An 18,105-nucleotide genomic window follows, 5' to 3' on the forward strand; every position below is an offset into this window, starting at 1 on the left:
TAAATCAGAGAGTGAGCCTTAGGCGAGTTAGTGATTGATTATTTTCCTTACTCTTCTATATGTTAGTATGATTGAGGCCTATGGCCTTGATGTAATTATTAGCTTGATCAAGACCTGGCTTTTGGGCCTGGGGTTAGTTTTCTTTATCACCTCCTTGTGAGATGCTGCTCCATTTTAGAGCAGCATAAAGTGGGAGTAATTCCATAGCATGCAGTGAAATTACCCACATTTGCAGCAGTGCCCTGACAGCAGAATATGGCCAGCCAGACCCCCAATTCCCCTCGGTAAACTGAGGGTAGTAACATTTATACACTGTTATCCAGAGTTCGCCCACCTCTGGTGACAGAGATATACAAATACCTTAGAAAGCAATTGTTCCTAATTCTCCTCTCCATCATCCTGCTCTAAATTAGGAGTAACTCCACTGGAGTACATTGAGCTGATTCTACTTTCTCTCACCCCAGTGTAAATCAGGAGTAACTCCACTGGAGTCAGTGGGGCTCTGTTCCCCAACCTGAGAAAGAAAATGTCGAACCGAACCGCCTTAACTGAGTTCCTTCTCCTGGGATTCTCTGAAGTTCGGGAGCTGCAGATTTTGCACTTTGCGGTGTTTCTAGTGATTTACCTGGCAGCCCTGATGGAGAATCTTCTCATCTTCATCGTTATAGTCCTCGACTACAACCTTCATACTTCCATGTACTTCTTCCTGATGAATCTGTCCGTCGTAGACCTTGGCTCCATCTCTATCACCATCCCCAAATCCATTGCCAATTCCCAATGAACACCAAGTCCATTTCATATGCTGGATGTATTACTCAAATCTTTTTCCTCATCTTCTTGCTGGGAGCAGATTATTCCTTTCTTACCGTCATGGCGTATGACTGATATGTTGCCATCTGCCAACCTCTGCACTATGAGACAATGATGAACAGCAGAGCTTGTGTCCAAATGGCAGTTGGTACCTGGATCAGTGGTATTCTCTACTCTATGCTACACACTGGGAACACGTTTGCATTGACCTTCTGTGGAGGCAATATGGTGGATCAGTTCTTCTGTAAAATCCCCCAGCTACTCAAGCTCACCTGCTCTGACTCATATATGAGTGATAGTGGGGTTATTACCTTTAGTATATGTTTAGTCTTAGGCTGCTTTGTTTTTATCATTGTGTCGTATGTTCAGATCTTCAAGTCAGTGCTCAGAATCCCCTCTGAGCAGGGACGGCATAAAGCCTTCTCCACCTGCCTTCCTCACCTCCTGTGGTCTCCTTGCTTGTTTGCACTGGCATCTTTGCCTACTTAAAACTCACCTCCAGCTCCCCATCTGCTCCGGATCTTGCCATGGCTGTTCTTTATTCTGTATTGCCACCAATCATGAATCCAATTATCTACAGCATGAGGAACAAGGAGATGAAAGCTGCCCTGAGAAGACTGACTGGTTGTAGGTAATTCACCAAGAATAAAAGTTTGCTTATGTAGTATTTGTTCATTAATGTAGGTTATTTCCATGACCAAACAGCTTGCACACAACCGGGTCTCATTCTGATCTCAGTTGCACCAATGCAAATCCAGATTAACTCCGCTGATATCACTGCTGCTGGGGTGATTTTCACCAGTAGAAAATCTGGCCCAGTTGTGGAGTTAAATGGGTGTAAATTTTGTGCACAAAAGGAATCAGAGTTTCATTCTGTGCGAAAACAATACCTGTTACACTGCTTGGCCACTAGCACGTGTTCCATGGCCAGTGAAAATAATGATTGGAGTTGTCTTGCTTGTGTGCTTGTGTGTATAAATCAGGAGTGGCTTCATTGGTACCTGAGGAGTCAGACAGATGTAACACTGGTCTCGGTGAGAGAAGACATTTGGGGTAGATCCTCAACACATCTGTGTAATTCCACTGACTTTGGTGGAGGTAAAGCAATTTGTAGCATCTGTGCATCTGAGCTACTGCTTCCAATGGAGCTACTGGGGCCACTGTGTCAGCCTGGCTTACATGTACATTTGGTTGTGTGAGTGATGGACAGACTGGCTAGAAATTACAGGGAGGTTTCTATCCACCAGTGGGGTGAGGTTCTGGAGCAGCCTCCAAATAGAAGTTGTGGGGGGCAAGTGACCAAATTCATTTTAAGAGAGAGTTGGACACATGTCTGAGTGAGATTGTATGAAGGGGCTGCTTCTGATGGTGGAGGGCAGGGTTCAGCAATTCTGGGTCTCGCAGCATATGTCTTATCAGGAAGGGATTCTCCCCCCATCACATGTATTTTGGGAGGTTTTTTTCCTACTCTCTGAAGCATCAGGGTGGCCCTAGCTGGAGATGGAAAATTGGGTGGGATGTGCCAGGTCTCTGAGGTGGTACTTAGCCATTATCTCTCTCTCGGGTGTTTGGCTGGCTGGTACTTTGCCAACATGATCAGGGTCTAACTGATCATCATGCGGTGGTCAGGAAGGAATTTTCCCCCCAGTCAGATTGGCAGAGACCTTAGGGGGGGTTCCCTTTCCTCTCCAGCATGTGGTGCGGACAACCTGCCATGATTTTCTGGGTGTATCGCAATCATTTCCCTGCCATTGACAAATGCTGCTATGTTTTTAGCTGAGTTAAACGATCTGTCAATGGCTTGGAAAATGTTCCCCAACTCTGCCCTCAACTTGGTTTGCCACTGATGCCTTCCCAGAATACCGAACATTCTGGTACTTCTGGGAAAGCTGTGGCCCCATCCACCACTGTGACCTTGTATGCTTCCCTAGTCCGTGATACTGGACAAAACCACATCTGGTTTTCTCTCAGTACCAGACAGGGGACAAGCCACACAAAGAGGGGACTTGTGAGGGCCTGATGTAGATGAAGATGGAGGTGCTGTAGCCAATGGTAACCACAGTGAAATGAGACGCACAGGTGCAGAAATCTTTCTCCCTGCCCTTGGCAGATGGGATATGAATGATAGTGCAGATAATATACATTTAGTAGATGACCATCAACAGCAGGGAACCTAGCAACACAGACAGCGAGATAATGATGTCGATGGGTTCACCAGCCCGATGATGGCACAGGCGGGATATAACAAGTGGGCATGGTAGCAGAAGAAATGGTTGATGATGTTGGGGCCACAGCAGGGCAATTCAAGTTTGATCATGGTAGGGACCAAGATGGAGAAGAATCCCCACATACATGATCCCATCACCAACCATATGCAGACCTTTCTATTCATGATGCTGCTATAGTTCAGTGGGTAACATATGGCCACATATTAATCGCAGGACATCATGGCCAACAAGACATTCTCTGAAATGCCCAGCAGGAAATGGAAGTAAGCCTGAGCCAGGCAGCCATAAAAGGAGATGGTATTCCTCTGATAGGAAGTTCTCCAGTTTTGGCCAGAACATTCTCCTTTCAGTAGCTATGGGGCTGTGAGTCAGAAACAGCTTTCAACCAGCTCCTCCTTTCACTATGCACATTCACAGTGCAATCTGTTTGGTGTGACTCCAACCACTTCAAAGGCTGATGCCTAAATGAGAACTAAACACTGTGGTTGATAACGCTGTCACTTTATTTCCCCCGAGGGCGAGTAGGTGGACTGAACTCTATTGAGCTTTGAAGTCCCTGGTGTGAGGATCTGAGGCCCGGTTTGATCTCTAGCCATGCACAATAAATCATCACCCAAATGTATCAACATAAGAAAATTAGAAATACTTCACTGCAGTCAATTGAATTCTCTCTCACTCATCCTGGTGTAAATCAGGAGTAACTCCACTGGAGTCAATAGGGCTGATTTCCCAGTCACTCATCTCAACGTAAGTCCATGGTGTTACAATGGTGTATGTCTAGTTTCAGGGAGAGGAGATTCAGACCCTTTGACTCCAGCCTCTGCCGCATCCTCCACCCTCTGAATGTTCTTACTCTAGTCCCCAGGTGTCTCCTTCCCTCTGCCTCACACAGCTCAGACCCCCAAACAAAACTCCCAGCCCCTAATCCCCTTCCTCCCCTCTCACAACCCTCCACCTCACAAACGCTCCTAGGCCCCGTTCTCTGAGATTCCCCCTCCCATGGCCCAGAGCCAATTCTCCACACAGAGTTCCTGATTCAGCTTCCTCAGAGAGGTAACTGGTCCTAACCTTTTTCTGTCTATCTGTTACTATCTACTGCTTTAACAGTGGCTGTTAACCTCAAGAAATGCTTTTGGTTCAAACAAAGGCTTGACCCAAACCAAGTGTGTTGGCCATAATGTGCTATAGAAAACCCAACAGTTCCTCTCGTACCTCATGTGGAGAAGATCTGTGAAGCTGGGTCTTCCACACTACAAAAGAGAGCCCTAATCATTGGATTATGGGATGGTCTGGTGTAGGGCTCTGTCTCAGTCTTTGATGTTGAAGCTGCTCCACTATGTATAAATAATAAACAGAGACATGAATTTAGCTCTTCTACATCCTAGGTGAATGCTCAAAACACTAGGCTTTAGAGTCATCCTCATGATCTTGTCCCTGGTTCAATGATTATTCATTGTCATTCATAGTGGCAATTCTTAGCCTATCTCACCTGCAGGGTCTGATCCAGTAGGAGTGATCTGAAGTAGCCCAACTCCACACAGGGGACACCAGGGGACCTTTAGCTCAATTGTTAGGGTGCTCACCTGGGATGTGAGATGCCCTGGTTCAGATTCCCTCTCGGGGTCTCTAATGTCCCAGGTGAATGTCCTAACAAGTGGGCTAAAAGCTATAAAGCACTGCTTCTTCTCCCCCGGGCATGTCTTGCAAAAAATGACATCGGTACCTAACTCCAGGAGAGGATTCACAGCTGAAAATCCCAAACAAAGCTAGGTGCCTACCTCCAGCCCAGATTTAGGTGCTGAACTCGCTGAGAGGGGCAGGCTTAAGACACATCCCTCTCATTGGCATCTGGCTTTGGCTAATTTAAGCATCTCCCTGCCTAGCATGATGGCTTTTGTGGATCCCATTCTTAGGTGCCTGTCTCTTCCCATTCATTTTATAGGGAGCCTGGGGGCCTAATCAGGACTTGTGGATTCCACTGGTTGTCTTGGTGTCTTAAAATTAGGTGTTGCCACTGTCATAGTATAATTCCCAAATCTGAACCTAAGCGTCCAAAATATGGGTACTAGCATGAATTCCCCTAAGCTTAATTACCAGCTTAGATTCTGTAGCGCTGCCACCAATCATGAATTTTAGGGTCTGATACTCTCTGGTCCCCCCAAACCCTTCTCTGGGGACCCCCAAGACCCAGATTCCTTGAGTCTCAAAACAAAGGGGAATAAACCATTTCCCTTCCCCCTCCTTTCTTTCTCCCAGCTCCTTCCTGCCCTGGGTACACTAGGAGACCACTGTGATTCAATTCCTTGAATCCCCACCCGAAAGGAATGTTCCCTTCTCCCTCCCTTCTTCCCCGGAGAGAGATACAGAGATAACACAGAGAGCAGGTTTTTCTTCCCTCCTCCTTTTCCTTTCTCCCACCAATTCCCTGGTGAGTGCAGACTCCCTTCCCTGGAGTCTTACAAAAGATAACCCCAAAAAATCAATTAGGTTCTAAAAAAGAGGAAAACTTTAATAAAGAAGGAAAAAACATAAAAATTGTCTCTGTAATCAAGATGGTAAATATACAGGGTTTTTTAGCTCATAGACAATAGAAAGAAGCTTTCTCCAGCAGAAACACAATTTAAGCTACTTCCAGCAAGTACACATCTGCAAATAAAGAAAAACAACTTAAAAGACTATGACTGCCTTTGTACTTACTTACTATTCTGAATAGATAAGAGACTGTAGCAGAGAGATTGGCAGAAACCTGGTTGCACCTCCAGGACCCAGAGAGAACAACGCACAAACCCAAAACCCCCAAACAAAGGCTTCCCTACACTCAGATTTGAAAGTATCTTGTTTCCTGATTGGTCCTCTGGTCAGGTGTTTGGGTCCCTTTTTGTTAACCCTTTACAGGTAAAAGAGACATTAACCCTTAACTATCTGTTTATAACAGCCACACATTGCAATGCTTTCGTCTGTTTGTGGATCTGGGCCTTGGCCACTCAGTGAAAACCAGAAACAAGAGGTTAGGAACATAGAATCCCTCATCCCTCATTTGTGTCTCGTTACCCCTGGGTTACAAGTTATGAGTCGAGTTGGCAGAATTGATTTCTTAAAAAAAGAAATTTTGAGCAATATTATTGATGTTTATTTTTAAGCTCCCCACAATTCTTAATGATTTAGGATTTCAGAGTTTTGCAAAATCAAGGGTTTTAAGCTCCCTCCCATCATCACAATGTTTATCTTTTTAAATTTTCACAGTTGCAGGAAATTATGGTGGAGGGGATCATACAATAATTATTTAATGACAGTAGATGCTGACTTTCAAAAAGTTAAAGCTTTATAAAATGTTATAATACACATTGTCAACATCACATGTGAAAATATACAAAGTAAATATCCTTAAATCAAACTGTAATAAGTTCTCAGGTAGCATTTTTCTTACTTTGTCTATCTGTCAGTTTTGATTATTGATGGCAATATTTTTTCGTCGGTTTGTGGGTGTTGTTAATATTCACCAATAAAAATTGAATCCCTCCTAGCCTAGTTATGAGGGAAATCCTCCTTCCTCCCTCCACTGTTTTGTGTGGATTTCGGCATGCTCAGAACCCACCGACCAGATCAAGTTCCACAGGAGAAAGAAGTGCAGCAATGCCTATGTTCACTTGGTTTGAGGATCCGACTGGGACTCAGACTTGAGAGGCAACCAGGCACCTCAAGTGAGGCAGCAGTGTGCATGCCTAGAAGCAGAAACATAAGCACTTAAGGGGACTTTTGTAGCAAAACTTTAGGCATTGAGTGAATTAAGGTACTTACAGGGTTAGATAACAGCTAAGTGGGGGCTTGGGGGCTTGGAGGATCTCAATGCTGCCTAAATTTTGAACATAGGTGTTTAAAGTACTAGTGTTGTATTAATTAAGATGGAATATGTGGGCCCAAAAAGTCAAAGGTGTTACCATAACCCTGTCACTGTCCAACATCAAACAATGTTAAATAAAGTTCAGGGTTTGACACACACAGGCCTCAGCCTGCTTAATCCCATGGCAAACACACCATTAAAATCCTTTTAACCTTTTATTAAAGATAAAGAAAAGAAGAAAGCACAGTGAAAGCATTTGAAAGGTAAGGTATTAAATAAGGTTTTCATGTTAACAACGTCCCTCGCTCCCTGTCCCTTTAGCTGAAGAGAGTTTTAGAAGGGAAAAAAAAACAACCACCCTCATCTGTCAGTCTCTTAGATGGCATCAAAGACGGTAATAACTGTTCTTTGGAGGGAAAGTGAAGAAAGTAGTTGAGATGGGCTAGAGTTATTGTTGTTAAAGTCCCTCCAATCTCATTTCATTTGAAGCAATGGTTGGGACTTAACCTGTTTATAACATTTATTAGTGAACTTTCCATAGTTAATTCCCAAGCAGGCAAAAATGATGGGCCCAATTGTCACAGCAGTAGTTAGGCACCTAAATGCTTTTCTGGATCTGGGTCTTAGTGCTAAAGGACCTGCCCTGAGCAAATGGAATACATATAATTTGAAATGAGCATCTCCTGTTTCCCAGACCAGTGCATAACCCACTGGATTATGCTGTGTACCAAAGAAGTGTAAGGAGCACAATAATTATATGGTAGGAGGCACATGAATGAATTAATTGCACATTAAAGGTCTCTGCCATCACAAGTGAGTCTATGACATATGGGCAAAGGCTAAAACACTCTGAAAGGTATCAGTAGTTGGATTCACAGATGGTAACCTAGTTAAAATTTCTTGGAAAGTGTCATGATTTTTTCTCTTTCCATGTACATCACAAAAAGTGGCTCTGGGATTCTCCAGTGAGTGGATCCCCTGCGGTACCTGCGATCATTAAAATTAATCAGCCTCACCCAGTTGAGGCAGACTTACTTCACAGAGAATGGCAAGTAGATTGTGAGACCAGAAGAACTAGAGTCAACATATGAAAGTACAATTCGCTTAGATGTGACAATACCCGCTGGACTAGTCAAAAGATCTTGATGTTGTAGGAGCTGTTTGAGGGCTTCTCACAGCTTGGCATGAAGAGAAAAATCAGAATGATTACTACTTTTCAGTCTTTAAAGAAGTTCAGAATAAACTACTTTAGTATTTAATCCAAAAGAGCAGGGACTAGAATTTAAAAAATTACCCTACAAGAATTTGTTTTACAGTAGTTGGTGATGACTGAGGCACAGGGCTCAATCTGTGTGTAGCCGGCTTGGCCTTATAGTACCTTCCTAACATCACAGACGTACACTAATGTTAGTAGCTGTTCTGCCCCCCTTTCTGTTTATTTATTTCCTTTTCTTGTTTTTCTTTTCTCTCTTCTCTTTCTTTTTTTAAATATCCTTTATCTCCGTTTTGATAACTTTTTTTCTTATATTTTCATTTTCCCTTTCTCCTTTCTCTCCCTTCTTTTTTTTCACTCATCTTTTTTTCTTTTTTTGTCTTTTTCTTTCCTTCCTTTTTTTTTGGTTCCTACATTTTTCTCCTTTCCTTCTTATTCTCTTTCTTCATTTCTCTCATCTCATTTTCACTCTCTCCTTTCCTTTATTGCTTTTCTCTGTTCCATTATTTTAATTTTACTTCTCCTTTCTTTTAGACTCATAGACTTAAGGTCAGAAGGGACCGTTATGGTCACCTAGTCTGACCTCCTGCACAATGCAAGCCACAGAATCTCACTCACTCACTCTTTTTACTTTTTTTTTCTTTCCTTATATTTAAGGCTAGTCCAAATATTTCTATCAAAACTGGTTTTTGACAAAAAAAAATGGGTTTTCATTTTAACTAAAACCTTTGTGGTAGGTGTCTGCTTTCTGTGGACAATTTTTGACTTTTCATTAAGAAAATAAAAACCAGAAATTTTGAAGAGTTTTCAGCTGAAAACTTTTATTTTTTCTTCCCCTCTCTCCCCCCCCACACAAAAAAAGTAAAAAAATTGCCCAAGGAAACAATTCCACCCAGCTCTGCTCTTCTTTATTTTTTGAGCTTTTCTCTCCTCCATTTTTCTTTCCTCTTCTGTTTGCCATTTGTTTCCTCTTCTCATTGTCTCTCCTTCCCTGCTCACATTGACTTCTTGTTCTTCCCATCCCATCCTTTGCCCACAAGATAATTTTTTATTTGATGTATTGTTCTTTTGTCGTCTTCACTTTTCTTATTTCACCCTTGCTTTCTTCCTCTACAGTTTATCATTTTTCCTCCTTATCTCTCTTCCTTTTTCTTTTATGTTCTCTTCTGATCTTTTCTTTCCTCTTCTCTACTCTTCTGTTTTTCTACTTTTCTTTTCTCCTGTTCATCTAACACATTATTTTCTATTCCCTCCATCCTCCCTCTACTCCTCACAGATAGATCCAATGTAGCCATGTGGAACCAAACGACCGTGACCGAATTTATCCTCATTGGCTTCCTCTACTCCCACCCTCTGGAATGCCTCATTGCTGTTGGCTTCTTGGCCTCTTACTTGCTGATCTTGTCTGCCAATATCATGATCATTGCCATCATCCCTCTAGACCGTCACCTCCAATAGCCCCATGCACTTCTTCCTCTGGAACCTCTCCTGTTTGGAGATCCTTATTACATCTTCTGTCCTACCCAAGGTGATTGCCAGCTTTCTGACAGGTGACAGGTCCATCTCCTACCTGGCTTGTATCACTCAGTGCTACTTCTACTTCCTTCTGGGCTGCAGTGAGTTTGTCCTGCTGGCCGTTATGTCCTATGACCGCTATGTGGCCATCTGCAACCCACTGCGCTAAACCATGGTCATGAATGCTCAGCTCTGCTTCCAGCTCGTGGTGGGGTCGTAGGCAACGGGGTTCCTGGCCACCATCATCCCCACCATCCTGGTCATCACCCTGCCCTTCTGCAATGCCAACCAGATTGACCACTTCTTCTGCAACATCTTAGCCTTGGTCAAGCTGTCCTGTGTGGACACGAGCTTTGTGGAGCTGCTGAGTTTCATGACCTCCTCCGCCATCCTGCTGGGCTCCTTGATCCTGACGGTGGTGTCCTACACTTATATTGTTGCCACCATCTTCAGGATAACATCCCACTCAGGACGCAACAAGGCTTTCTCCACCTGCTCCTCCCACTTCATCATCATCATCATGGGCTATGGCAGCTGCATCTTCATGTATGTCCGGCCTTCGGGCAGCGACATCTCGCTCAACAAGCTGGTGGCCCTGCTCAACGCAGTGGTAATCCCTCTCATGAGCCCCTTCATCTTCAGCATGAGGAACCAGCAGATGAAAGATTCCCTGAGGGCAGCCTTGAAGAGAAGCATGAACTTCTCAAGGAAGCATATTAACTTCTGAATGGGTTTTGTGAGGGGAAAAGAAGGGGAAATTAAACAAGAGTAATAGTTATAGTACTCTTCTAAGTTATAGTACTCTCCTAAGAAGTGGTAGTTCCCTGTTCAAATCCCTTTTCTCCTAAGGCAGAGGGGGAAATTGAAGCTGGATCTTTTGCCTCCTAGTTGAGTACCCAAATGGCTGAGCTAAGAGTCATGAATCAGGCATCCTTCTCACTCCCCAGGCCTCTTGCGAAAAACATCTTTGGTGCCTTACCCCAGGAAAGTGTTCACAGTTGACAGATAGGCACCTCCTTGGAATCTCCCATTGGCTAGCCTACATGAGGAACCCCTGAGCATGCTGGCTTTTGTGAATCCCATTTTTAGGTGCCTATCTTTCCCCTTTCATTGTATAGGGAGCCGAGTGCATAAACTGAGGCTTTGTGAAACCCTGTGAATTTCTAGGTACTAAAAGTCAGCTGCTTCAATAATCAGCAATGGAACATCTATGTCCCTTTGTGAATCTAGCCCATGTTGTCTTGGTCTATTACTGGGGATCCTAGCTGATCCTGAAATATGAATAATAAATACTAAAGACTATGAATTAAATGACAGTTATGTAGGAGTGAATATGGGGTACACGTATTGTGTCAGTGTGATGGTGCAATCATGGTGAAATGGACTGTGCATCATTATCTCTCTCAAGCTAACTCAACAAAATATGCGACAAAGAGTCCTGTGGCACCTTATAGACTAACAGACATATTGGAGCATAAGCTTTCGTGGGTGAAAACTCACTTTGTTAGGTGCATGTGAGTATTCACTCATGAAAGCTTATGCTCCAATACGTCTGTTAATCTATAAAATGCCACAGAACTCTTTGTCGCTTTTTACAGATCCAGACTAACATGGCTACCTCTCTGATACTTGTCATTGAAATAAATGACTCATCTATTTACCTATTGACTCTATCTATTCAGGTGGTGATTTTCAAAATAGATTGGGCATGCAAAAGTTGTCAACACTTGACAGACTAGAGGTCAGGATTTTGAACTAGATACTTTCTCAGTTTGGTCTGGGGTTTGAGGGCCCCACTGACCACAAGGCCCCACCAATTGGTTCAGGTTCCCATGGGACCTGCATGGAGCCCTAGACTGAGACCCACAGACAAATGAGAGTGTGGGCAGGATGTAGAAGGTGTCATGGGGGCTGAAGATAAAACCAAACACTCATAATGCATGCCCTGGGAAGCGTGGTTTCAGGAGATATTCACAATTGTGATTTCTGGATTTCAGTGCTGATTCGTCAAGGGGAGAGGAGGAACTACCACCAAAAGTTCCTGCCTGTGCCCCAGAGCAGATGCTCATTAGGTGCAGGACCTACATCATGCCCCCCTTAGCACTGCCCCCTGACCAACCAGCACTGAGGAGTGAGAACCAGTTTTGACATCTAGAGTGTGAAAAGTTTGACGAGATGGGTGTGAAGAAATTTGTCAAAGTGTACAAGATGTGTATTCCATAACTACATTGACAGCCCACTTGGAATTTCACAAAATTCTAATTGAGGAAGCTCCCAAATGCCATTCAAAGTCAATAGGAGTTGGATGATTGTGAATCTTCGCCTTCATGTTTTAATGGAATCATGTCCCAGAAAAAAGAATCTCTTTCTTTAGTCCTTCCCAGTCTGTTGAAAACTGAGACTTTCTTCAGGGGAATGAAACCAGTCACAGACTCTGTCCACCAGTCTATGGTCATTCGGTCATTTTTGTAGACCTTGATGATATGGCTAAAATATTAAAGGCTGAGACTGTCAGTCACTCAACTCCCCTTGGTTTTGAATTGCATTTTGGGGCCTAAATCCACTAGGATCCTTTGAAAATGCAAGTCTACAACCATGTAGGGAGTGATATCCATGCTCAGATGATCCAAACAGGACAGGGGATCTATTGATCTGCCCATAATAATGGTATAATTGAAAATTTGGTCCCTTCTCTGAAGAGCTGTCAGTTAAAGAAGACAGTTGGCCTCCACAGGAAGGAGGAGAGAGATTATGAAATACATACATACTCAGAACCAGCTCCCTGATGTGCCCTGTTCTCTAAAAATCTTGACTCCCATCTGCCCCCAAGCCGCCCACCCAACATAGTTTAATTGCTACACCCACTCCTCTCCCAGAGCTAGGAATTGAACCCAGAAAAGCTGATGCTCAGCTACCTGCTATAAACAGTCAATCTTCTTGGAACAGACTTCTCTCAGGTCATTGGAGAAGTGTCCTTACTATGTTATTCACAAACATATTTATAAATCAGAGGTTTTATTATTCATATATCACCTCTTCTTAATAATCATGATTGGCGAAAATCACGGTCAAGAAAAGATTGTCTCTAAAGGCTGAGATTGTTGCCATCAGTGTCATAACTTTGTCAATTTCAAAGATCTGATGTCTCAGAGGAAGGTGAAGAAAAATCTTATAAAAAAAGGCAATATTGCAACTCTGCACAGGAGGACAGAGTTCCTCCAGTGACCCATCAAACAGCTCAGGCTATGGCTGAAGTACTGACAGTTCCAGCACACTGTCCCACTAACCTGCTTCAGCCCTGCCTTGGGGAGCCTGCATCCATGTGTCCCAGGCTAGTTCAATGTCCATGACACTTCCATGTCAAATACACTCAAGGCCTGTGCACCACTCAAGGCCTTTGCAGGTTTAGGCCAGGATTTTCAAAGGAGCATAAGGAGATGATTGTCCAGTTTACACTGAAAGTTACCCCCAATGGGAATGACACTGGAGTGAATTTCGCCACTAGCCCTTGGCTGCCGCGATGAACTTACCAAGAAGTTTGCAAATTATTTCCAAGGCTGTTGGTGAATGCATTTTAGACATGGAGACTTGTCTGCTGGGAGCTGGTCTGAAAACCACTGCATACATGTCACATGAGACAACAAGCAGACATCATGTGGTAACAAATTGGAGTCACATCTGCCAGGAGATAGATCTGAACTGGAGATTTAGAAATTAATGGTGGGAAGAGCTGACATCCCTGGAGGATGCTGTCCTTGGCTTTCTGTAGATCTATCACAGCATGGAAACGGCACTGTGAATTTCCCTACACACACTCTCGACCAGTGTGCCTCAACTCTGTCTTTAAAAAGTCACTCTAGGGATAAGAGGGGAGTTAATAACTACCCATGGTCCAGTGAGTTCTCAGCTCCATCCTGAGAGTGCCAATGTGGGAGGAGATGGGGGCAATTTGTTCCCAGTTGGATGGATCATAATGAAGTGAACACCATATCTCCTTAAAGACTAGTCAGACCTCATGCCAGTTCTGCCAAGATCTATGGTGTTGAGATCACTTGCAGTTAGTGCTAAAAGCTTTTGGCCTACCTATCAGTTATATTTGTTCTTGACATTTGTAGGTACAATTTATACATCCTTGTTACATGTTCTTCAGGAGCCTGTTCCTGAGAAGCTTATATAAATTGTCTAGGCTCTAAGGTCTCAGACCCTTATTGCAACAAACACATCTTAATCATGATGAAGAATATGTCTACTGTAAATGCTTGGAGAACTGAGAGTAAACCAATATTCCTGACCTTGATCAACAAGTACAGTTGACATTGCAATTTGGATTGGACCATCTCTGAATTTAATGGTAGTTTATTGCTGAGTTGATTTCATTGATCAAAGTGCTTACAAATAGAATACAATTAAAAATTCTCTCAGGCACCCATAGTTAGAAAGAACCCTTGGGATTTTATCCCAGTAGTCACTGAACAGTACAGAAAGGATTGATGTCTGAGATTCACTAGCAGAGAAGCTTCTCAGTCAAGATAAGTCAGTTTCAGAAATGATGGAACTGCTCAGAAGTGGGAAGGTTTGACTGTTCAGAGTAAGGTATTTGTGGGACAGTCTGAGGCATTTTCCTTCTTTACTATTATGACCCCAAGTTCATTTTATGAAGCTATCAACACCTAAATTATCTCCAGAATTGAAGGAAAAATAGACAACCTCTCTCTCTCTCTCTCTCTCTCTCTCTCTCTCTCTCTCTCTCTCTCTCTCTCTCTCTCATCTAATCACTCTATCAAATTTACAGAATTGTTCTTAATTTCGTTCTCTCTGTCTTATCAAAGGTATTATGCATAATGTCTTTCTATAAAGGTAACTAATAGTATTGAACCACTCATCTATCTGCCTGTCGACTCTATCTATTTGCAATGTCATTTTCAATGACACCTAAAATATATTCATCTACAGGATTCTCTCTCATCTCACCCAGATTTGAGAGTCCCACAGACACACTGGAGAATCTTATCTGTCAAGAAAAACAGAAATTAGTCCAGCTGTGTTCCAGTAATGTGAGAGGTAAATCTAACCACATTAGCTGGCAGTGAAGTGTCTGGGCTGTTTGTTGTTGGTTTGTCTAGTGTTTATTCTCTCAACACTCTGGTATCTCATTCTTATTAATGGGATGGCACTGTGTGAGGTAGGGAAGTGGGAACACATGTGGAGGTGCTCTTTAATAATCATTCGTAGGGCTGCATGTCTGTCACAATGGGAAAGAAGTCACAAACACTGTGATTTTCCCATCTGTTCATGACTTTTTGTGTGTGTCCATGACACCCTGCAGTGGTGACTCCTGCAGTGCCTGTCCTGCGGGGCTGTACCCAGCCCTCCACTCCAGGCATTGTGACCAAGTGCACGGGGTCGCAGCACTGCTCAGGTGTGGCCCAACTGCCCCTCTGGAGTGGACACAGTAGCTACCAATGTCCCTTCCTGAGGTGAGTGTGGGACAGGGTGTCAGAATCGCCAACTAGAGATGAGTAAGATCCAAGGGATAGAACACCTGAGCTGTGTGAACATAGAGAGATGGGAAAGGGGATGGGGTGAAGCTGATTGTGTAACTGTTATTCTATCTAATTTATCTTTCTATCTATTATGAGATACCATGCAAACCCCTGAGAGGGATCTAAATACCTATATGGTCTCAACAGAACCGAGCTATGGAAGAAAACCTAACAGCAGTGACAGAGTTTGTCTTTCTGGGCTTCTCAGACCTCCAGCATCTGCAGCCCCTTCTTTTTGTCCTCATCTTACTCATCTACCTCTTCACACTGATAGGCAATGGCCTCATCATCACTGTCACAGTTGCTGACCTGGGCCTCCACATCCCCATGTATTTCTTCCTCAGGAACTTGTCAGTCTTAGAGATCTGCTACACTTCAGTGGTTGTCCCTAAGACCTTGACCAACCTCCTGTCACAGAAGCAGGCTATCTCTTTCCTGGGCTGTGCAGTCCAAATGTACTTCTACATTTTCTTTGGCAGCACAGAGTGTGGCCTGCTGACTGTTATGTCCTATGACCGGTAAGTTGCCATATGCAACCCCATGCGTTACTCACTCATCATGAGCAGAAAGGTCACCCTAAGCTTGGCAGCTATGGTGTGGATCGTGGGTAAGTTGGTAGCATGTGAGCAAACGGCAACCATATTCACGTTACTCTTCCATGGGCCGAATAAAATCAACCACTTCTTCTGCGACGTCCTCCCACTTCTTAGGCTGGTGAGCACAGACACATCGATCATCAATGCCATTATTTCCTTTCTCACTATGGTGTTTACAATAGTCCCCTTAATCTAAATCATCACCTCCTATGCAAGCATCATCTGCACCATTCTGAAGATGCACTCAGGAGAGGGAAGACACAAAGCTTTCTCCGCTTGCTCCTCACACCTAATCACAGTCATCTTATTCTACTGCAGCGCCTTTATCACCTACATGAGGCCCAGTTCCAATGTCTCTGTGGACACCGATCGAGCCCTCACCCTGTTGTACATGATCATTATTCCAACATTCAACCCAGTCATATACAGTCTGAGGAACAAAGAAGTCAAGGAGGCTCTGAGGAAATTCTTGACCAGGAGTAACATTTCTTTGTTCTCATAAATACAGTTGTTTTTTTCTGATCATTGAGCCCCATTGAAGTGTCTCAACTTAGGAGGTGTCACAAAGTCGGAAAATGTCTGTATTATTGCTTAACAATATGATGTATAATTTGGTTTCCCTTTTTAGTTCTATATTGGCATCTGACTCGGGGGGGGATAGCTCAGTGGTCTGAGCATGAGCTTGCTAAACCCACAGTTGTAAGTTCAATCCTTGAGGGGGGTATTCAGGGATCTGGGGCAAAAATCTGTCTGGGGAGTGGTCCTGCTTTGAGCAGGAGGATGGACTAGATGACCTTCTGAGATCTTCTGTGATTCTACGACAGTGTAATGTTAAAGCAAAGGAGGTTATAAAGTGTGCTGTTAAGGAATCCATGAAGGGTAATTCAGCCTCTGAGGTACCCACTTCAGATGGTTAAGACAACAATGGGCTGAGTCATCAACTGGGGGAAGAACCAGTCTGGCTGGCACCATCAATGTTAGGATGTTTTACTCTTCCTAAGGCTAGGGCTGAGATCAAAAGACCCTGAAGGGTTAAAAAGGAAGTGATTGGCTCTGCTGGAACCTGACAAAAAGACCCAGAGCCAACAGGGTGAAGATAGACAGAGTGAGAGCCAGGAACTGCAGTGGTCAAGCTGTAACTTGGTGCCCAGAGAGAACAGGAGACACCAAGGGTCCAGACCCAGGGGCTGGAGGGGAATGTCAAACATAAGGAAGACAATGGGTTTTTTGTTATTTTAAAAATCTGCTTCTCTAAGCACTGTGCATTTTTTGGACAAATACTCCTGTTTCTGTGTCACTAAAAATTATTCCTGACCACAGGGTCCCAACGGGGAACTTTGGCAGAGTCCAAAAACGTCTGGACCTGAGAAGTAATGGGATTGGCACCCATGAAGGGGGAAACTGGCAACCCCTTTGGAGTGTGGCTGGATTTCTGGATCCCACCCCAGAGAGAAGTAGAGGCATGAACTGGCCACATGGAAGGGGTTCACTCCTGGGGCTGGAGAAGGGTCTCAGAAAGGGACAGCTTACTCAGGAAGCATCCAGAAGGGCAGGTCACATTTAAAGCCTGGTCTGTATTTTATTACATCCACGTTTTAGGAAAGATGTGGACAAATTGGAGAGAGTCTGGAGCAGGGCCACCCAGAGGTTTCGGGGGGCCTGGGGCAAAGCAATTTCAGGGTCCCCTTCCATAAAAAAAGGTGCAATACTATAGAATACTATATTCTCGTGGGGGCCCCTGTGGGGCCCGGGGCCTGGGGCAAATTGCCACACTTGCCCCCCGAGCAGCAATGGTCTGGAGGAGAGCAACAAAAATGATCAAAGGGTTCAAAAACCTGACAGGAAGAAAGGTTAAAAAAACTTGGCCTGTTTAGTCTTAAGAAAAGGAGGCTGAGGTGGGACCTGACAACAGTCTTCAAGTATGTTAAGGGCTGATATAAAGAGGATGGTGATAAATTGTTCTCCATGTCCATTGAAGATAAAACAAGAAGCAATGGGCTTAATCTGTAGCAGGGGAGATGTAGGTTATAGATTAGGAAAATCTTTCTAACTAGAAGGGCAGTTAAATTCTGGACCAGGCTTCCAAGGGAGGTTGTGGAATTCCCATTATTGGAGCTTTCAAGAGCAGGTTGGACAACACCTAGCAGGGCTGCTCCAGGTTTACTTGTTCCTGTCTTAGCACAGAGGGCTGGACTTGATGACCTCTCGAGGTCCCACTCAGCCCTACATTTCTATGAATGTCTGACAACTACAACTGTCTAAATGACTTCTAATCTCCTACCAACAGCATTTTCTGTTAAAAAAAACAAACAAAAATAAAAACACCTGGGAAATTCACTCACAAAGAATTTGTGAATGC

The 18,105-nt window shown here is 43.8% G+C and overlaps 4 pseudogenes; 3 read left to right on the top strand and 1 right to left on the bottom strand.

Annotated features, from left to right (window-relative positions):
* Positions 1-870: 870 nt before the first annotated feature.
* On the top strand, positions 871-1,445 carry LOC115641079 (annotated as a pseudogene).
* Positions 1,446-2,777: 1,332 nt separating this feature from the next.
* On the bottom strand, positions 2,778-9,118 carry LOC115641081 (annotated as a pseudogene).
* On the top strand, positions 9,090-10,334 carry LOC115641219 (annotated as a pseudogene).
* Positions 10,335-15,099: 4,765 nt separating this feature from the next.
* LOC115641220 lies at positions 15,100-16,254 on the top strand (annotated as a pseudogene).
* Positions 16,255-18,105: the final 1,851 nt, after the last annotated feature.

Source organism: Gopherus evgoodei, unplaced genomic scaffold (assembly GCF_007399415.2).
Source record: "Gopherus evgoodei ecotype Sinaloan lineage unplaced genomic scaffold, rGopEvg1_v1.p scaffold_33_arrow_ctg1, whole genome shotgun sequence".
Lineage (NCBI taxonomy): Eukaryota > Metazoa > Chordata > Testudines > Testudinidae > Gopherus > Gopherus evgoodei.